The 22818-nt window shown below is 38.6% G+C and overlaps 1 protein-coding gene across 3 annotated transcripts in view; it reads left to right on the top strand.

Annotated features, from left to right (window-relative positions):
* Mef2 (myocyte enhancer factor 2) overlaps nucleotides 1–22818 on the top strand; it is a 161812-nt gene that overhangs the window by 21698 nt on the left and 117296 nt on the right. For all 3 annotated transcript variants that reach the window (XM_083130712.1, XM_083130717.1, XM_083130713.1), the window contains exon 2: nucleotides 3979–4023. The gene's annotated coding sequence lies outside the window, so the exon portion shown is untranslated. The remainder of the gene's footprint in view (nucleotides 1–3978; nucleotides 4024–22818) is intronic.

Raw genomic sequence — 22818 nt, 5'->3', positions numbered from 1 at the left:
AAATCACTCAAAAATGGGAGAAGTCGGTGCTAAAGCATTTGTGTTGGACAAACGATTTCAAATATTTTTTCAACACGTTCAATTTCACATTAGCTACTAATTGAAAACAAGCAGACAAACTGTATTTTTGAAAGACTGAAAGTGCATGACGATTATAATTATTTTTGTACATATGACATGTATAACTTTCATGTAGAACATATGTTTTACACACATGTGACATGGAGCGACGTAAGAAATAACAAAATACTTATATGCAACATGTTACCACTAAATTGTGTACGTATTCAAGTTTCTTTAATACATATATATAACATATTATTATTATTTAACTACATTACATAATCAATTACTGCTTCATAACAAACCAACAGCAAAAATGATATAAATCTCTGTTAGTGCAAACAATTGTTCATGCATTTAAGAGCAAACTGCCTAGCAGTAGCAGTCTGAAGTACATAGTTGGTCTTACTTCTCTCTCTGGTAATTTACAATGCATTACAGAAAATAGTAATATTACTCGCTTCGGTCGCAAAAAAAAAAAAAAGGAAAGGAAACTGAAAACAATTTAATAGGGCACCGCATTCTCTCTTTTAAAAAGTTTTAATTTAGATTGTTCGCCGCCCCCTAGCTACGGCTCTGAACTTTACGAATTTACGAAAAAAAATACGAAATATATATATTTTTTGCATAATATTTGAAATCCAGGATAGCAATTGCTCCCCCCCCCCCCGGCAGTTGTCCGTGGCCGTCTGGAAGAAAAAATAAAGAAATACATGAAAACTAAAACTATAACATCTTGAGTATCCTTTTGTCCTGCTACTCTTAGATTATACTAACTAGCCTTGCTTTTTTTTACTTCAATGTGCGCACCTTTGCCCACCCCTAGAATTGATTCCCCACCAAGGTTGGGGGGAGGGGTAATGCCCCTATGATTGCGCCACTGGCTATCTTCCGTCTGCCCCAGATGCTGCGGTGTCAGGATAAAACACGAAGTGCAAGAAAACTTCATCTTTGTTAAAATCCCCTTCTGCTGTACTATTCCCATCAACGAACTGTAACATTTCTTCGCGAACTTTGGGCTCCTCGACAAAGTCTGAAATTGTACTTTACTATACATGTTACGTGGAACATCTAGAACGTACTAACAGGTAAAGTACCTGTCACGATACAACTCGCGTTAAATATTTTCCCAAGCATGAACTGGTGATTTCTTGAAAGCACCTGAAATATATTTTTTCCAGGAGAAAAGAGGAACAACAAGTAGGCGGACAATAAAACCGTTTAACAACAATGCCAAAGAAAAGAACACGCTGAGCTGTAGGCATATCGAAAAACACAAACAGGCCGCTTAAAACTAAAAAAAAAAAAGAAGAATAAACAGTTCTTAACAACAATAATGACGAAAGAATAGACAAGGGCCTCTGATTTTTATAGTGTCAGCCAACAGTACACGCAAATATATGCAGCTTCTCTTTCAATGCTTGGCTATTGTATACAATAACAGCGGTCTCACTACAATACCTAACATTCGGGCGCTCAATGTGACTACGACATATGACACGGTAAGAGTTAATTTTTCCCCTTCGCACCCCCCCCCCCCCCCTGGCACTGCCCCTGTGTTGACGGGAAGCAGATGTCATCCTCATAGTGACGTTCTTTTTTCAATCCATGATGATCACATTGTGGAAAACCGACTGAACGAAAATGGTAATTGGTCAACCTCTGTGGCGTACTGGCTGGAACAGCACCTTACCACGCCAGGGGTCACGGGTTCGAATCTCTGGGCATGGGTGTCAAATGATAATGGAAAATTCGCGCACTATTACGTAGGGTGAACCAACAGTTTAGTTGCCGAAACTGTCAATTTTTAATAGTTGTAATATTAATCTGTACATGTTTAGCAAGATAGATTTAATGGAAAGCAATATTTAGAAAGTCCGAAATGTTCATCGTGAGGCAGCATTTAAAAATTTTTTTTTTTTACTGATGGGGAGTTACATTATTATGGTGTGTTAGATCATATATCACTGTACGTGTGAGATTTGGCTTATAATTCAACGTTGCAGATCTTTCGGCACTAAGCATGGTTGTTGATAATAGAACACAACCTGCCTATGTTTATCTTGTAGATGAAGGATACGTTGTTTGAGGTCAACTAGGTGGATGATTTTTCGCCAGAGCAGCCCGGCTTTCAACGTTGGTTCCTTGAGATGATTATCAGAATGGCAATGTGCGTGTCCTTACGACGCCGAGGAGATGAGAGTCTCTCACGCGAAGCTACCGTGGGGGGTCGCCTTATTTGAATATCACGGGAGCACAAACAAGCGATGGACCGGTGATACAGCGAGATAGATGGGTTTCCTGCATCGGATTAATCACTTGCGGTAACGTCGTACGGTGCTTTCGTTAACAACAGACGTGTTCGGTATCTTTGCAATTCATCGTTTTGACCCGTGTGTGATATACAGCGGTCACTTTGGAGGATACCTTGAAAGTAAACTCGCTGATCTCGAGGAACATGTCGGCTTTTGAGGCTTTAGGACTAAGTGCCGTGGATAGAATTATGAAACGACTTACAGTCACTTGATTATCTTGCTTCTGAATGTGACGTGTAGCCAATTCCTGTGAAAAATATACATAATTTTCTGTCGCCGGTTTCGGTGACAGAGCGCGTTAAGTGGTTGACTTTCGATCTCGCCATCAGGCTCGAGTCATGGCGTCAGCGATTTATCCACATCCCCACTACAACTAAACTAAATTCCATAGGCTAGGTCGGTGTTATCATTGGGTGACGCGTGGCCAGCGCAACGAGTCCCATCGCCGCTGTTTTCTAGCTTTCGAGACCGGAGGCTGCTGCTTCTTTTGAGGTAACTCCCCAATTGTCTTCACGACACTGGGCCAACGCCGAAATTTTGGTGGGCTTTCACCGGGAATCGAACCTGGAACCACTCGCACCAAATGCAAGAGCGATAGGCTAAGCATTTGGCAGAAGCTCCAACGCTCCCCTAAAATTTTCCCCAAAGGTCCTAATTTTGGTTATTTTGGTTCAGATGAAAAATTCCGATAAACCACTGCCTAGCGCGGGCATGGGTGTTCTCTGCGAGTGTTCCTTCATAAATTTCACCAAATCGGCCATCCCCATCGTTGCGATTAGCCAAAAGCCACGTAAAATAAAAAAAATGCAAACGCAAACTGGTTTTCTACCGCCTCGTGTAGCGGGATGGTAAACTCTCGCATTTAGTGCACACGGTTTCGGATTGGATCGCTTGTGTGGGCTCCCAAAATTTCGGTGAGGACTATTGGGGAGCTACTTGAAAAGAAGAATTAGCTCACTACGGTTCAGAAAGCCACAGAACTTGGGCGATTGAATCCATTTCGCTGGCCACGTGTCACAAATCAAATAGTAATTTGAGAAGCTTTGGCCCTGATCTGGCTGTGGAGTTGTGAGTTGAATATCTTTTCTATTCTTTTTGTTAATCATCACGATGAGGATGGATGATCATTAGATGTCATTGATATAGTACACAAGCACATGAACACCCTTGTCGAGACCGGGACTAAAATCCAAAACCTTCGGTAGTGAGGTCGTAATTTGAGGAAACGTATTTTGCAGAGTTTGATTAACGTAATAACGTGTTGCTTTTTCGGCAATTGCGTTAGTATCGGGCTACCGATATTATGAAAGTTCTGTAACACATTACATTTTGAAAGTAAATATTTATTTTAAATCAGGGAAGGCAGTTTTATGCATCATGACTGACAGGGATGTGAACATACAGTGTGTTGAAGGTGTAGAATATCCACACTCACCAACCACATCCCGTGGTCCAACTTTTTATCTGTGTGCGTTACTTTTTGAGTAACTGCCAAGAACTCTGGTAAGTAATAAGTGAGGTTGCAATAGATTAATTAAACAAATTAGATAATCTTGTTTTTTTTAATTTGTAATAATTTATCTTTTTTTTTTTTTTACAGGAGTTCGGCAACATGGATATTTACAATGTACAAACCAATACTCAGGTAAGTGCGACACTATTTTTCTTTTCTTTCTTTTACTGGGATGTTACATTGTTGCTTGTAAATATTTTGTAATGTAATGTTGTTGAAAACATTGAAATTCTCTTTTTATGAAGTATTCAGTTGTGTGTCCTTGGTGTCTTTATACAAATGTGTAAGGAAAGTACAATTGAAGATAAATTACGAAGAAATAAAATAACACTTCTGCTAATACGCATATATATAGTGTAGCCAACGTTAAATGTAATAGTGGACACATCACATTTTCCATTTCATACATATTTTCATTATCTTTTCCGCAAGCACCGAAATGCCAACCTGTCTTCCACGCAGTACACCGTGGACAGAACTTTTGCATCTGGACACTCAGCCAGTATAATCCTCTGCAGGGCATATGTTGTGTCCTGTCAATGTGTGTTGTCATTTCATCGTATCATCATTCATCCTCATCTTCGCCATTAATGAAAAGTGACAGAAAAGCGAAGTAAAATAAACGAATCAATCAATCTTTTCTTTTATATGATGTGTTTTTGAAAGAAGAAATTGTATTGATTTTTGTGAAGCCATTCTCTCCATTTTGACACTCAATTCCCGACCTCGTATTGAATAAAATAAAGCTAATGACCACGCTGATGGGACAATTTGCCTGACATTTATATTTGCTGCACACTTTATTACTTCGCCTTTCTGATTGGTCAGAAGGGAGCCAATTACACACGGATAAATTATATAACACGTTGATTTTCACAGTTGTCGGTTGTATGTGCATGGATGTCCGGGAGGGCGTGTAAGGGGTCAACATAAAATCATATATTTCAGGCATATAATTTCATTTTAGCCACTAATAAAATAAAATTTTGCAAGAGGACGTTGCAGGAACATGACAACTTCAGGCTGAATGGGTGTTTTTTGAGGGGGCAACAGTATTCTGGGAGAACATATGTCTTGTTTGTCCCTCCTGGAAAAAAAGAAAAACACTGCGCCTCCCTGAGAACTAAAATTATAATACAGTTGTTCCGAAGGCGTTTCTAGTAACAAAAATATAACACTCCATGTTTTACAGGTAAGAATCTATAAAATCCATGTGGGTGTGTTGTTCACGTGCAGTCTTTTTTAACGTCGCATAGGTCTCCTATCATATCAGCAAGCGATCCATAAAGCAAAGTTCTTGCACAAGCTCGCCACGTGTTCGTACCTGATGGTCTTCGCGGTGTCCTTTAATAAATTGCACACTTGATATTTCTGTGCTCAGTACTTGAACTCATGAGTGACTGTTTTAATTTAATCTAAATCCCATGCTGTTAGTTTCTGAAGCCGGCCCACGGGGTGCACTTGGTTCGAAACTCGGGCAGGCGTGAATACGTCAAGTTTGCTCGTTTTGTGTAATCCCAGTTCCCCGTCCTTGCGTTAAAGGATTTGCGGCAAGGCCCTTGTGATTGTAACGTTGCCCGATTAGGTGTTCTTGATGGCCGACCGTGTTGAGTGCTTGACTCACGACCTCGCTTCCGATGGTTCACCGTTCGAATTCCGAACCTGACGTTTGCGTTTCATTATGTTTGTTCCTGTATTTCATCTGACCATCATTTCTTCGCATCGTCGAAATCGACCCAAAGAGTCGCGATGTTAAATAACAAACCCAAATACTCGGGTATATATATACACACAGGGAATCTTGTAGATCAGTGCGTAGAATCGTATCATTTTATAAGACATGGTTCTTTGTTCTCAATTGTATGATAAATTGATTGTTTATACTCAGCATTTCTGCCACTTTTGGCTAATCGCGAAGATGAAGATGAGTGATGATATATTGAAATTGATGAAGGGACTTTCGCAAAGAATGCCCAGGCTCGGATTCGAACCCGATACCTTTAGGGTCGTATTGCTAATCACTCCTCCACGCAGGTCGGCGATTGATTGTATGATAAGGCAGCAGGGATTGGTTTCTGATATTTATTTCAACAATGGTTTTCTGAGTTTGTTTACAGAGTTATACACTGTAAAGAGTTGACAGAAGAAATGACAGTGTAAGGCCGTCTGTTTCCGCTGCCATCCTACTACCGAAAAAATGACCATGACTGCTTTTAAAGTATTAAAGGCCACTACATAGTTAACCTATAGTGTAATTTTAATGATTCCATTTAAAAAAAAAAACATATTTAGGGTGCACACAACTGCAATTTATAATCATTATCCATCTTTATGCATGATCAACCATTCAAATTTGAATAAGAAAACGGTTGCGTCCCGTTAACAGGCAGACTTAATTTTAACGGTAGAATATTGTATGCAGTAACTTCTGACAGTGTGGAAGCGCGAAATGAAGTGACATACTTTAAAAATTGCTGTTGGAATTTCCCAAATTGAATTGCACTAATACGTTTAATGTTTATTATTGTTGAATATGTATGACAGTAATTTACCTTAGTGGAAAATCTTGCCCAAATACACAAATGCTAGTCGCGAAAGGAATTACTTGAATGGAAAAACTATAACTTTTAATTATTTCGCTGTATTTCTGTGTTGTAGATTGCCTTTTCGTTAAATTCTGTTCAGTTATTTACATAACTCTTAATCCGTAACTCTTTTCAAGCTTGTTTTCGTCCTCTTTGCCTTTAATCTTTTCGTGCTTTTACCTTTGCCGTTATTTCGTTGCTGTGCACTCCGGGAAGATCGCCGTTTTTAGGGACTGAAATTTTTTCGACTTACACCTTAGCTTCAAATACATCGTGTATTCCCTGTTGATTTTTATTACTACCTCACATGTCTGTCCAAAAGGAATATAAACTATTGGAAAGTTAGTGTTTTTCAATAACAATTTTCTCCGGCCTTTTGCTGTTTTATGGTTTCAAGTTCTTAAAAATGCTGAGACGAATGTTTCAGGGTGTCTACCAGTCTGGAAAACCTGGAATATTTAAAAACTCAGGGAATTTACTACTTATGGAAGATTCCTGGAATTGTCAGGGAAATTTGCTGTTTTTCTGGAACATGGCATTAGAATTAGGTTTCTGGACTAAGGAAAACTTTTAAATTTGTTGTGAACAAACTATACTTTAGTTTGATACATTGAATGTTGTCTATAGTTATTGTAGAAATTGCATACTCAAGGAAAAGGGGCCATGTTTTGAACTATTTTCAAATAGAAATTACTACAGTAAATGTGTATTGGCATTTACCACTTCTTGTTTCTTTTTGTGGATTGTATTTGGTTGATATTAGAATTTTTACATGTATTACAAAATTTTACCATAATTATGTATTATTTATGCTATAATTGTTATGATGAATTCTTTATTTACAATTAGTCAATACTTGCAAGTATTATGTAAAAGCTCATATCCAACAGTCAATTTCCGTCCAGTTATTACTTCCATTACTTTTAACATGTAAAGTGAATGTTCAAAAACTTGGTAAAGTGGAATTTTAAGTTTGATGTTTAGCTAAGATGTAGTGGCCTTCTTACACACATGGTTAAATACATTAATTGCATAATCACCTGGTCTGAAAAATGTTGGTTCTTCGTCTGGAAAGCTTGGAAAAGTCTGGGAGTTTTGTTTTTACACAATTGTAGACATCTTGGCTTGCTGACACTCGGTTTAAATATTTCCATTTCATCTCCATCTTCTTCCTCAACCTGGAGATACACATCGAAATTTGATTGGAGCAATCATAGCTATCGCTGAATGCGGATTGGTTCGAGTTCAACCTTTTATTGTAAGGGTGTCTTGCCTTGTTATCTCACGACCTGGAAACATAACAAGCCACTTCGTTACAATTTAGCTGTGGATGGATCATGAGCGTGGAAGAAAAAAATGAAGTCTTGAGAAAATGGAGGTAGCGCTTTTCTGAAAGTATTCGCGCTGACGATGCAGTGTGGCTCCATTGCAGTCATCGAATGCCCGTGTTGCCATATCCTGCAGAGGTGGTTGTCCTAAATATTGGCTCATCTTGCGACAGGGACTGGGCAGGTGCCAAACGTGTGAGAAAGGATAGTGGGGCACTTCATGAAACTTCGCGTGCCGAAATTTCAACGTCGCTAATACAGTTTTTTTTTCAAGATACGGCTTTTACTTTTGATATGCATTTTTTTAATATGGAATCAAAAGGGAGGGGGGAGGGGGTTATGGGTGTTTTTTTCCTTCCAATTTTACACTTTTTCAGTGACTGTAGGAATAACTGGACCAAGATTAAAATCTGCTTGTCTATTCGTGGATCATTACGAATGTATATCACTATAGAGCTCGGAAGTTGATGACCTAAAAATTCTCAAAAATGACCTACAGAATGACCTCGTAAAATTATTAAAAAATGACCTAAAAATAATTTTGGCTCTTAAAATGAAAGCTTGATTTTTCATAAATTTCAACAGAGTAGTCGAATAATTAGACAAAACCCGTTATTTGGTGTTTTAAACTACTGAAGCAAAGGAAGAAAACAATTAATTGCTAATGTTGTTTTCTTTATTTTTACTTCAAGGGTTTTCTGTGTAAGTTGTTCACCTTCTCCTTGCACGATACAGTAGTAGTCGGTGAGCATCCGAAAATGAAGTTGTGTTTCGCGTATATCAGATTGTAATTGTTCTATTATTGTGACTAAAATCCAAGATTAAAGCGATTATAGTGGCCAGCAAGGGAACCTCAAAGTAGGCTTCACACTAAGTTTATTTTAAGTACTGGAGGAAAAATGAATGTACCACAATTAATTATATTTAATCCATGGCCAAACTTTCAGTTAAAAATAATGTTGTGCATTTCTATTGAGCGTATTTTCGATTAAGACCATGTCAGGAAATGTAAATACATGAATTATGCTAACAAAACCATCTAAAATTCACGAAACAACAGGGGAGAAGAAAGATAAACCTCAAAAATGAAGAAAAATACAATAAAGAAGGCAAAAACCCTGAAAAATGTCTTAATAGCCAAAAAAGGCGGGAAAATCTTAAATAAAAACAACGTTATCTGGTTCTGACTTATAGGAAACCGAGTGATATCAGATTTAGCATTGTTTTCAAGGCTAAAATAAAGTATGTAGTATATATATATATATATATATATATATATATATATATTTCATCAACTTCCGAGCTCTATATAGCACAGACAGCCGGGCGCCCAGTAGTCTTCAGGAGATAAATATTTGGTGTCTATTTTCTCATGGTTACCACTGGCACGTTCATAACTGGTAAATAATATATTAGTGCGCTGTTACTGTCTACGCAATGAAAAAAAACAACTTCTCCACACCTACGTACATGTCACACTGTATGCACTAAAACACGTTGTAATAAGATTATGGAGCATGCAGCAGAGATCCAGTATTTACGAATAGTGACAAACACCACCCGCCAAAAGTATTTCTCTGATGGATATTTATCGTATCAGGTTGCCAGTTGTACGTAAATTATATTTTTTGTACGATATATTTCAACTCTTTCATCTGATTGAAAAACATAGCTAGATGCCCGACATCTGGTAATGCCCTCTGACACGACAAATGTTTCCAGTACACCTCGTAATTTCGAAAAAGAACTTGTGTTTTATTAATATGCCATAATTAACCTCAAATTGTCTGTAATGCATAAAATGCGTAAAAATTTATCATTCTTTTATCAGTTCGATAAATACCCACAGAGGTATACACATCGAAAATTATTGCAAGCGACTCCATAGCTGTGTTTCTTCCTACAAAAATTTAGTAACTTTTCCTCCATGCTGAACGTTCATGTAGAGAATCATTTTCTGGTTTAAAAATATCCACATAGACAAAGTTAATACCCAGTACAAGGTGCATTCATGTCTATCGCTTTTTGTACAAAATGTACGGTTGCGTGACTTTTTGGACACCCGGTAATAGCAGTACATGGCCTCGTAGTTGCATGTATTTCCGTTTTGAAGCCTCTAGCTCATATTGTCCTTGCTTGGTATTGTCAAGTGGCAAGCCGGGGCAAGGAAACCGAGGTGCAACAATGAAATCCAGGTAACGGCTGTGACACATCTCAGCGTGAATTTCGTCCGTTGTCCCAATCACTTTCTCCTTTTACCACCTTACAGAGGTCATCAGCTCTGTGGGAAGTCCGGCATTTTCACGTAGAGACCTACGTAGGTGGTGCGGAATTTTCACTTGAACCTCAGTTTCTTGAACAATTATCCTAGACAGTATACCTGGTGCCCAGGGTACCCCAGAACCTCATTTGGTTAAAGTTGCGAGCGCACTTGTTGAGTATTGAGCTTTTTTTTTGGTAAATGGTGCAGTTGCATGCACGTTCGCGCTTTCTTTTCTCTGTGTGGTCACGTGATGATTGCCTGTTTAGTTCCTGGATAATTCCATCCGATATAATCAAAATTCCCCGTACACTTAGATTATAATACATAACACATATTACCCCTACAACAGACACCAAGGCGCACTTTAATTTTTGCTTCAGCTTTTGAGGCAAAAAAAAAAAAAAGCCTTTCAATTTAAGTCGCGCATTTGTACATACCGGTACTTTATTAGAATCATACCGTATAGTACATGTATTAATGTGCATTGTTGTTACATTGTTACATTTACTGTTAACAATACTCCCATAAGTAAATATCTGTTAAGGGTGTTTATTTTTTATCAATACCGGTATTTCGGTAAAATATCGAGGAAGAAACTTCACTATTGAAATTGGCAAATACTCCATTATGTATTACGCGAATATCGTGGTATATTTGTGTATATGTATAAAGTAAAGTGAGTAAAGATAAGTGATATATGTACTCGGATCCAAAACACCATCGAATCCAAGGCGCACCTAAATGTTTAACATCCGGAACACGAAATAAAGGTGTGCCTTATATTCGAAGAAATACGGTACAACATATGTATCTATTTTTTTACATTATAACATAGTTGGGAACTTTACATTACGTTACAATACATCGTTTGTCCCGTGCGTTGTCGTTTGTGCACCCACACACAAGTCACTATACTGAATATCGGGAATCTCTGGATCAAGGCTGCGCATGACAGCTGAAAAAGGGAGTGGGCGGAGCGATGCAGTACACGCGGATGCAAACAGCTGGTAGCTGTAGCCGCCTTTCCCCTTCAACGGAATCCCGTTCCCTCACGTGTTCAGTGGTCGTGCCCTCTCTAGTCACTGCGCGGAGACTTGTTTTCGTTTTCTTGCTCCAGAGATTCCCGGGACAGAGCGTAGCCGTTAGTCAGCACTTTGTTTGTCCACTTACATAAGAAGTGGCGCAATAACTGACATCGAGCGAGCGTTCCATGTGTGACCTTCAGAGCAGGGATGTCAACCACTAAAACGAAATAATTCCCAAGCAACCGAATATCGGCATGTTTTCAACACGGTCGCAACAGGATGCATGCAAGGAGGAGTACGGCGACTTCTCGGACACGCTGTACTGTAACACATGCACGTTTTCTCATGGAGGTTTATTTGCAAAATGCAAAGTATGCCGCGAGGATTACTTCAAAATAATATAAGAGCTTTGTTGAGAGTCCTAATGCACTCAGTGATCATAGCGAAGTGAAGTCTGTACATTACTCTGAAAGTGATGAAGATAATACATTCAACCTACCAAGTCCTGCAATTAATGTTTCTAGTTATAATAACATGGGTACCTGGGGGAAACCCTGGGGGGTAAAGGCGGTCAGGGGCGTGATGCTGATCACATCACCCCTACTCACCCCTGATCACATCACCCCCACACCCCATATACGCCTTCATGGGGTGGTGCTAAGCACAGGGGAGCACTTTACCTTTTTTAATTTTTTTTATAATAACACACGATGATCATTTCGCAAGGAACTTACCTTCAGCTTGGTCAAGTCGTATATATCAACCCGTTTATATATACTCACCATTCCAAGAGATTACATCATTATGTCAAAAACTATCGGTCTAGACCAGCGGTTCTCAAACTTTTTTCTCATTGTACCCTTTAGTCGTAACTAAACGTCTAATGTAACCCCACCATAGGTTTTCTCCGAATAGTGGGTTTTTGGAATTTGTTTGGCTGCCTGATTGGAGGGGCGTTTCTGATAGTATGTGTTTCTGAGGTATCAGCAATAGAGCAAAATGGCATTCGGGCTGTGTGTGGAAAGATGGTAAACATTAGAATCCTATATTTATTATTTTATTGGGTGTTCCTATGTTTAGAGTGCCACACACGTAAATTTGCCGTTGCGTAGAAACGAATTTTCGTTTCGTCTCCCTCTCTCTTAGCATCATGTGTTCTACCCTGCTCGAAAACCTTCGCTATTGTTGCCACATTGTCATTCCATTCCTGGACACACTCGCGCAAACATCATTGAAAACAATTGAATAGCTCTCCAGCTCGCGGTTCCCACCGTTCGGTAGGGACGCTAATGTGGCAATATAGCACGGCGTAGTGCTTGCTTCTTTTATGCAGTGCATGTTCATTGGCTAGCTAGTAACTAGTGTTGCCAACTGTAATAATGAAGCACTATTTCTGTCACGGAAGGGGAAAAGGCAGGTAAAGTGGCTGTGAGTTTTGTTGGATTGGAAGCACCATATTTTTATTTTATACTAAGTATTTGACCGGTTTGACGTTGTGTGCGTGTATTGCGTGTGTTTATGTAAAAGTGTGTGTTTGCTAATGAACGTTAAATTCCATAATGCCTCCAGTTCTGTCGAAGTTGAAATCAAAAACCTTGCATAGCCAAGCTCGGGAAATTCTAAGCAACGTGCACGAGTTCATGAAGGAGGAAGCCAGTCATGGTGTTAGCATCCCAATAAAGCATTTTGGCAAGAGAGCAGCGAACAGCAGCAACAAATTGTTCATATTTCATAATTTTGGAATTATTCAAAATAAATAAATTATGTGGTTCCAACATCATTTCAACTCTGGCTCCGGCACGTGTTCTTGTAGAAATTGCATAGAGGAGGCTGTCATTTTTGCTGCTTAATGCGATACATATTGTTTTCTGTGTTAAAATTGCCATGCTTTGATGGGTGACCAAGTTCATAGCAGGGCCGGCGGAAGGGGAGGGCGAACCGTCCCATCGCCCAGAGCGGCAAAATTTGAAGAGAAGAAAAAAATAAGCCTATTGAAAACTGTGATCGAGCGAGATATTCTTTTGCGCTGAATAGTATTGAAATAGCATAAGAAGTCTCATTATTTATTTTATATTTTGATGTTTTAGTTAGGAATATATTGATTTTCAATTTTCCGTTGCTGCGTAATGACCGGGGGGAGGGGGGGTCGAAATAGAGCGGCATCTGCCGCCACCTCCCAGGGAGGCAAAATTACTAGCGCCGGCCCTGGTTCATAACAAAAGAAAAAGCCGCGCAGCTTATCGTCTAGTGGCAGTATATGTACTTGTTATTGTTGTGGAAGCCGGCATCCTTTGTAAATGTACAACAAAGGCAACCGACTGTCGCCGATCTCAGAGAGGAAATAATAATACTGCTTCAGGAGGAGTGTTATGGTGCAATTGTAGCGGTTTAACACGTTGGCATGTTATTATCTGCCGTTGCAGTTCCATAACAGTGTATACGGGTTTTGGGAGTGAAAAGTTAGAACGCCACCAGTGCATTAATGCAATGAAAAATAATATATATATTTTTTTATTTTGTTTGAAATCACTCAAATAAGGAATCGTATGAAGAAGTCTTCTTTGCAGCATTTTTGGTAATTTTACTTATGTGTTAGTTCATATTTTGCGAATTTTTAGTCCATATGTATGTAGCTACATACATAGTCACTTGTTAGTACATATTAATCCTAGTCCTGGTATAATGCATGACGTTTAAAACTCAACGTTAGATAGACCTGAATTCTCTAATTTTATTGTTGTACGTAACAGCTGTGCATCGGCGCACCGCAGCGATTTTTCTATCTGCTCCATTAGCAACACTGCTTCTTTAGTTCTGTCGCGCATTGCACGGCAGAATTATCTGCGCTGGACTCTACGATCTTTATAATTAGTTACAAAAATAGAAATCTGAAAAACACGTGTTTACGATCTTTATAATTAGTTACAAAAATAGAAATCTGAAAAACACGTGTTCTTAGAAGAACATAAAAAGACATCCATTTTTATATATTTTTCCCCAGAGTTATTAAAAGAAAGTAAAGAACAAAAGTAAGTTTATAAACAAACTGTCAAATCACAATTTTGCAGTTTTTATTGTAAATGCTCAGAGTTTCTAGTGAGAAGGTCGTGCCTGCATAGCTTGACACAGTTTCTTGATGTCTGGTTGTGCACTTGAAACTTTCAAGCTGAGATTCGGATCCGAATTCGGCAAAAATGTTATCGTGTGGGTCAGTGGCGTACGCAAGGGGGGGTTACGGGGTTTAACCCCCCCCTTGAGCTTGTGAAATATTATGAAAAATGCTGTGGAAAAAAATTTAAATGGCCAATTTACCACAGTCAAAGATCTGTGACAATACTATTACTATTACTACATCTACTACTACTACTACTACTACCACTAATAATAATAATAATAATAATAATTTGAATTATTATTTCCATGTAGCATGAAGAAAAGCACAGCATTCCAAGCACACGCGTCTTTCAGAGTGATGCCTTGAAAATAAGCACAAGTTCTTGAAAGTGAAATATGAGGGTAACTATGATTTAAAAGAGAAATAAAATGTTTTGTATTTCAATACTCTGGCGTACGCAGTTTGGGGGGGAAGAGGGACCGGAATAGTAAATGTGGATAACACATGGCTTCGTTTTGGAGGGCAGGATGCATAATAAAATATTTCGTATTTTTGGAGCTTTTCAATCTATTAAAATTGTATTCAAAGACAAAAATGGTAATCGGGACTCACTTTAAAAGAGGTTTCGTATTTACACATTTTGATTTTTTAAAGTTCTTAACTGATTTTTATTTGAAAATTCTGATTTTCTCAAAATTTTGGTAGGGGCTGTAGCATCATCGGTAGAGGCATGCATATTTCGTTTTTGACAAAAAGAAAACGAAATTTGAAATAACACATTGCAATGTTAATTTTTAAGGTTTCTGAAAGGTGTGAGGTGCATTTTCCTACCCTGTTTTGTCACGAAATGATGCGAAATGAACTGCAAAATGCGAAATAGACTCTTAAACACGAAATTTACCGTTTATATACCGACGCGACACTTTTTGAAGTCTGAAGTATCCTGTGTGTTATGCAATTCACGGAAAATTGATTAATTTTGCTGTAAATATTTGAAAAGCAAAAATGGACTCCTCTATACAGGAATAAACTTAATATTCTGGTAATGATTTAATGTGCTATTAGAAGGGATATGTTTATTTTGTGTAATAGTGCAGTTTTCAAATCAATTAAGATTATTTTCACATATTTAAAACCAAAATGTAATTTTATATACAGCTTTTTCACCGCTATAACAGCGAAATTTAATTTTATTTACAGCTTTTGAACCCGAAATTGACTCTGTTTTTATACTGATATTTTGCTTTTTTATTTATCAAAAGTATGTGCCTCTAACCATCGGCCATGCCTCTACGTACGCCAGTGTTCAACGAACATGTATTTTTTTGTGTGAACAATGAGAATTAACTAAAGAAAGTTCTTGATTCGTTGTTAGAGGCTAATGTATAGACAAAGGCTAGGCGGACAAGAATACAGTCACCAATCTGCCTTCCCATTGTATTATTTACCGCAGCACGTTTGAATGTCTCTCTTTAAAATGTCTCACCTTGTTGACTAGACAATTATTCAAACGACAATAAGCTTAACTATTGGAAAATGTTTTGTTGGTAAGAACAGTGAGACAATCCAGATGTGAATTATCGGGGACATTTATGCGGGGAAGAAGCCGGAAAAATTCCAACCAATTTCGGGAATCGAATCCGGATCTCCCGCGTGATTGTCAGATGCTCTACCGACCAGACCACCACATCTTCTTGGATGAGTTCCATACTTTAATTATTTCAATTTATTTTAATATATTTTCTTGTTTTATGGATTTTCTTCACCCTTAAAATGTCTCACCTCGTTGACCAGACAAAAAAACAAAAAAACAAAAAAATGCTCCCAGGATTTGATAAAAATTGAATGATTAGAAAGTAATTTCTTTCTATTGTTTTCGTAAATGGTATATTTATGTAGATCTCTACCTCATAATAGTAGTAGTGGTATTAGTAGTATTATTAGTAGTAATTCAGCTAATTAATTAACTATAAGTATTATTAATTAATTGTGATTATTATTATTTCATTAAAGTATAATAAATCAAAGGTAATGTGAATTTTGAGAAAGTTTTAGAAATAACCCCCCCCCCCTTTACGAAATCCTGCGTACGCTACTGGTGTGGGTACTCTCGACATTTCTCTTCCGAGCTGATCGCGTACCCCCTTTAAGTCGTTCATGTACCCCTGGGGGTACGTGTACCACAGTTTGAGAACTGTTGGTCTAGACTTCCCAGAAAACTCTGTCAGTGGCATTGTTTACAACATCAGGTGAGAAGATGTAGCTTCTGTTCTCGAAGCAAGAGACAAGAAATCAGCTTTACAATAGAAATCGTTCCAAAAGCTATGTGCCCTGATGTCGAAGGGTGGTGTGTTCATTGGTTTGTTGATGTACGCATCAAATCCATCATCATCATCATCATCTCAATCAACATTAAAAAAATAGTACATCCTCTTTGTATGTGTGTGTTTTGAAATATAAGTTGAAAAAAATTGTTACACATTTTATTGTGTGTAATATATGTATGGGGTACCACAGACTCCACTGTATTATTATAAATAATAACGTGCACTGTCTAGATACTTATTAACAATAGGAATAACAAGAATATATAAACAGTATCCCTCGATTGATTGATTTTAGTTGGTGTTTTAAGTCCACTTTATGCACATTAAGGCTAATTGGGACTGGACCTATAGTTTAAAGTGGGGTCCGAACCACTATGTGCCTCCACCGGGTATCGAACCCGGGACTCCTTGATTACCAGTATCCCTCGAAAATGACAATAGAAACCACACAAATTCCCTAATGGTAATATTTTGGAGATTCAATCTTGATACTTAGGATTTGTATAAATATGTTTGCGTACATTAGGTGTTCATTTTTTGTATTTCATATAAGTTCACGTCGGGTCATAAAGCATAAACATTCGCAGTTGGTCACATTGTTTATGCAGACTTCCAATGCCTTGAATCTAACGTTATTGATATGCCCACGTATAGTTTTTTCCCCCGACACCCTGCGATATGGAAGTCCCGGTTGCGATTCCCGGTGGGGCACATTGCGCAGATGTTTGCATCCCACTTTAAACTGTAGGTCAAGTCCTGCTTAACCTATTTGAGTAAAAAGTGGAAGATTTTTTGCTGTTTTTAAATATTTAGAAGTATATTTTTTGTCAATGAAATGTGCTCAAAATAACGTTTTCCTGGAGAACTTGATCGGAATTACATCATCATTGGAGCTGCTTATCCCAACATTTTTTGTTATTTTTTTTGCGCTAAAGAAATTATACGTAATTTTATCCATTACATGACAAGCAGCAACCCTACAATATTGGCATTAGATGGCAATCTCCCGTAGCTTGCGATGGGAGGCCGCAGTTGAAGTGTACATCCTCAGTGTTCCGAAAAATGTCTCAAAGGCATTCATGATGCCAGATTTGTGGAAATCCTGGCTTATATTTCAAGGTCACGCTGCACATCTTCGCTTCAACGAATTTGGCATCCAAACACTTTCAGCGCCCCGCGAACCGTCTTTGAATCAAAGAGAAATATTGCTGGAATAATAGGCGTTCCTAGTAAACAAGAGCTGAGCTTCCGCACACCAGATACGTGGCCAAACTGCAGAATTCAGCTTGTACTCTGGCAGCTGTACCTCTGGCTTTTTCGATCCATTGTCTTTTGTGTGTGTGTGTTCGCATCCAGACGTCTGATTAGCTCTTGAGAGTTGTTTCCATGACTACTGTTGCCGTGGAGCTTACGGTGTAGGCGCTTCTTGCGCACCAATCCTTTTCCCTTCCTTTTTGCAGTGACTTTCGTGGGTCCATTTTCTCCCGGCGCAAGCCGCAGAGAAGCCAAAGAGTTTACTTCGATTAATTGAACGTTGCCCTTGATGTGCAGATGGCTTGCAGAACTTCACCTTCTCCGATCATAAAGCTGTTGATCTTCCTTTCTATTTCTGTTATTTTACCTCGTTTTTCAAATAGACGTAGACAGACAAGAAATATTAGACTGTGAAACGTAGATATACCTGGCTAAGGGAACAACTAAGAATTGGAGAATGGGGTAAAGCAAAATATGTCATTGTGGTGAGAAAGAAGGAAAGAGGAGGACTAGCTTGGCTCAGGCTGAGAGGGTGGAAACAGGTTAGAATGAAAAAGCTACAGACAAGAAGCATTACCAGTTTGTCAAACGTAACTTCACTAGGGACAATTAAGAGTACGAAAATTGGGGAAAGCAAAGTGTTACTGAGTGGGAAAGAATGAAAGAGTAGCACTAGCTTGTCTCAGGCTGGGAGAGTGGAAGCAGATAAGAATGAAAAACCTAGACAAGAAATATTAGCCGATCGTCAAAGGAAGATCTCACTAAGGGAACAACTAAGAGTACCGGAACGGGCGAAGGAGAAATATGTCAGTGTGGTGGGAAAGAGTAAGGCTAGCTTGGCTCAGGCTGGGAGGGTGGAAACGGGTAAGATTGAAACGTGAAACAGAGAAGCAGTGTGCCTACTGTGTGGGGAAGGGCAAACGGTCGTCCACACTCTTCTTGAATGCCCTGCTATGCGTGATCAGAGATATAAGGTGGGCGAGGAACATAACACGGAGGGAAGTGATAGTGGCAGACATAGAACAACATGGGAACACTGGTAAAAATGAGTAAGTACCTATGGAAAGCGAAGGAATGGCGAGGAAAAGCGGTGCAAAAGAAACCGGAGTGGAACTTTAGTATTTGTTTGTGTTTGCCATGTGTATCATGAGTGTGAGAGTGTATGTGCAGTCAACATAAAATTTCTTGCCGGGTCACTCAAACATACAATAGAACTATTACCTTTTTATGTTCCTTTGTATTATTATTCAAGTAATGCATTTATATTTCACAATTGTAAAACATATGTAGGGCTCTGTCCTGAACTTCGATTTTGATTTAGTTAAGGAGTTTATTCTCGTATTGTGTGGCAGACCAATTATATTATCTGTGTTCTGACAGTGCAGGGGAAACAAATGCTGCTCCGAAGTTAGGGGATCTGGAATCGATTCCAGGCCAAGATCTTCTTTCTTGTTGCTTTATCTTGAATTTCACTTATACTCGTAGTCGTGATGAAGCTAATGACACACAGAATTGTTTGACTAAAAATATGGTAACAAAAAATCTGGCAAATATCCAAGAGTCCAAAGGTCAAGATAACATGCAACTTGTCTATCGTGTTTATAAGCATTAGAATCGAATAGACGCAAAAAATGGCCACCTGATGTTCGGTTAGGCGCCAAAGTCTTAAATTTCAAACACCGAGCACAGACACTGAAGTATATTTCATTCCTTAATTGATATAAACTGTTAAAGGATTATGTTTTGCAACCAGGACAAATGAATCGCGATATTTCTGAACACGCCTCTGCGACCTTGTAACGCAACAGCAAGTGGCAAAAGATGATACTGTGGCTGATATCGTATCTAATCAGTTTTTACTTAATACTGTCTCATTGTAATTTACTTGCTGCTGATAACATTGAACTTTTGTTTTTGTCCCACAATTTCCAGCAGAAGAAAGTGGGATTTAAGTTCCAAAGTTCCGTATACATTGAAAAATATAGATATAGTCCACGCGTTTACTTCGTTAACGTCAAAGAACTAAAGAAAGCCGCCGCCACAAACGTGGGTGGGGATAAATAGCGGGCGAGTTGTTTTCGTCCAATCACACTCAACCTTCAGCCATTGGGCACAGCTGTCATTCTTTCGTCTACTACACGTGGAGTCCTTGAGCAAATGGGCGCAGCTGTCATTCTGCTCGTCTACTCCACGTGGAGTCTGAAGTCACATGACTGCGGATACGCTGTTGCCGTACTTTGCAACTTCAATGTGGAGACCGTGGGAAGGTTCTTGTGCGCGGAGGGACAAGGTGGCAAGGTGGCGTAGATTAGATGTGTAGAGTAGATGTGTGGCAACACTTTGCGTTGAATGTGATTGTTGGAGATGGTGGACCGTGGACTTCAAAGCCAGTCGGTCGTTAACGTAGCTAGCCCGTCGACTATACTTTTGTCATAACTTTGTGAGCCCCAGTTGTCCAAGAAGTGGAGACAAACATACACCAGTGACGACGCCAGAGGGGGCGCCTCTCCAGTCAGGCAGTCTGCCCCCCCTTTCCGCCCCCCCCGAACTAACGTTAACGAAATCGAATTATCTAAGTGGTGTTCTGTATGTTATCACTTTTACTGTTTATAATACCAACTTAGTGTAGGACGTGAAATCACACAAGTGAAGTGTTCAGAAAATCTATGCTTTATATCATGCAGCATCAAAGTAAATATTGAAAAGTTAGTAAAACAAGAAAAACAATTTATGAAGACTACATAAATGTATATTTTTAGAATTTGAACAAAAAGTAACATTATTGACGAAGCTTTAAATTAAAATTAAATTTTAATTTAGAATAGTATATGTGATAAAAGATTTCCTGAAAGTATTTTAAGCATATTTTTGGAACCTATTTTGTAATTTTTTAAAATTATTATTAGTGTTCGGTTTTTTATGATTCACTTTTCTAGAATTTGTAATAAATGATTGCAACATGGCAAGTTGAATCATAACCAAATATAGTGTGACATTTTTAAAAAAATACCATCCTGAAATCAATTTCCTTTGTTGTATTTTTTCTTGTAATTCGGTTATTTTTCGCAGCTTCGTAATTCTCTAGGATAATCACGGCGATGAGGCATATATGACGTAAAGCAGGGCGCGAAATTTCCGGTCGCCAGGTCGCCATTGGCGACTAAAAGTTTGGGGCTGGCGACTAAAATTTTGTTGTTTCAAATGTGTGCCAAACATGCCCGAACATCTCAATCGAATGTTCGTACATGGTTTTGGAAAGCGAGCCGATTGAAAACCCCGTGTCCACTCAACGCCGACCCCATCTTACAAATTTATTTAATGTAGCATACTATGTAGCTAAACATGAGAACCCATTTAAGGACTTTGTAGATCTGCTGTGTTTGGCAGGAAAATTAAGTGTGAGTGTTCTACCTAAGTATGGCAATGAAAAGCAATGCAGAGAATTTATTCATTTCATAGCTGAAACTTTGAAGTTAGATGTAGTGGAGAAAATAAAGAAAAGTATATACATCAGCCTTCTGATGGATGGATCCACAGCTAGTCATCAGTCGAGCATGCAAATGTGTACGTATGTTCGATACCTGGATGCAAATTATGGTCACATCGAAGATGACCTTTTAGGAGTAATAGAGCTCACAAACTCTACTTCTGCTGGTTACTTCACTTCTAACTGATTATTTAGATAAGACAATAGGTTCAAATAAATACTGAAACAAGTACTCCCTCTGTCCCATAATTATAGTCCGGTATGCAAAAATGTTAACTTTTTATTTATGTTCTTTTGGATACTTGATCGGTCAATTTGTACTGATCCTTGAGTAATAACGTTGTATGACTCATTCCCGTGTTTCATTTTCTTCTTCTGTATACACAAGTGTCACAGTTTGAATATTGGACAAGTATTTTGTGACCACAAACAAAAGTGTACCGGACAGAGGGAGTATTACATTGTAGGCTTGGGTACTGATGGTGCAGCAAATATGATCGGGCACAAATCAGGATTGGCTGTGCAAAGGAAAGCTATTTGTAATAAAATGATAAATATTCATTGCCTTGCACACAGTTTGCAGTTAGCTGTGTTGGAGTTAAATATCGTAGAGCATTTGATTCCGTGATTAGGAATATTTTTCAGTTTCATCATGACTCTGCTAAAGACTTTACCTCTTGAGAGAAACGTCAGAAGTTATAGGAGAAGAAATTCTAAAACGAGTGATATCCACACTATTATTTGGTTAGCCAGCAAAGAAAGTGCTGTAAGAGATATCTTGCAATTATGGAAAACTGTTGTGACCCATCTTGAACATCTGGCCCATGGAAAAGACAATGATGGCGATAAAGCTAAGGGTTTGCTGAAAACTTTGAAGCAATTTACATTTGTTAAGCTTCTGTACTTCCTTTTGGATTTTTACAGGAAACTGAACCCTTTAAGCGTGCCACTACAAAATAAGAATCTTTTGATTTCATCTCTGAAAATAGACTTGAACACTGTATTTCAGTTTTGGCTGACCTGGAATCTAATGTTGGACCAAGCGAACAAGAATTCTTGGACCATGTATCCATTTCAGGGAAATGTTAGAGGAAACTTAATTAACAATGTGAAGGTGTACATCACAGAAAGATTGCAATCTACATATATCAACAGATGTGATTGCATGTCTGCATGTTTTCGACACCTTGGGTTGGCCTCCCAAAGAAAATATTCTTCAGTAGCTCTACATGTACTTGAACCCGAGCCTCTATAATGAGAAAGTGGATGTTCGGTTAGCAGAGTGGACTTTTGTTTTCTTCTCTGACTTTGAATCAGACGCTGGAGAAGATTCACAGTGAGGAGTGTTCAGCAAGATTCCACAATTTGCTCCAGATTTTGACATTTTGTGCTGTTCTACCAGTGAGCACAGCCTCATGTGAGAGAGGTTTCAGCTGTCACAACAGACTTAAGACTACTTACAGGAACTCTCTGAAGACTGAGACACCGGATGATTTGCTCTGAGTTTCAGTAAATGGACCCCCTCTGTCAGTGTTTGGCCCAG

This window comes from Lepisma saccharinum, chromosome 11 (assembly GCF_977018435.1).
Source record: "Lepisma saccharinum chromosome 11, izLepSacc3.1, whole genome shotgun sequence".
Lineage (NCBI taxonomy): Eukaryota > Metazoa > Arthropoda > Insecta > Zygentoma > Lepismatidae > Lepisma > Lepisma saccharinum.
This window is presented reverse-complemented; position numbering and strand designations above follow the sequence as displayed.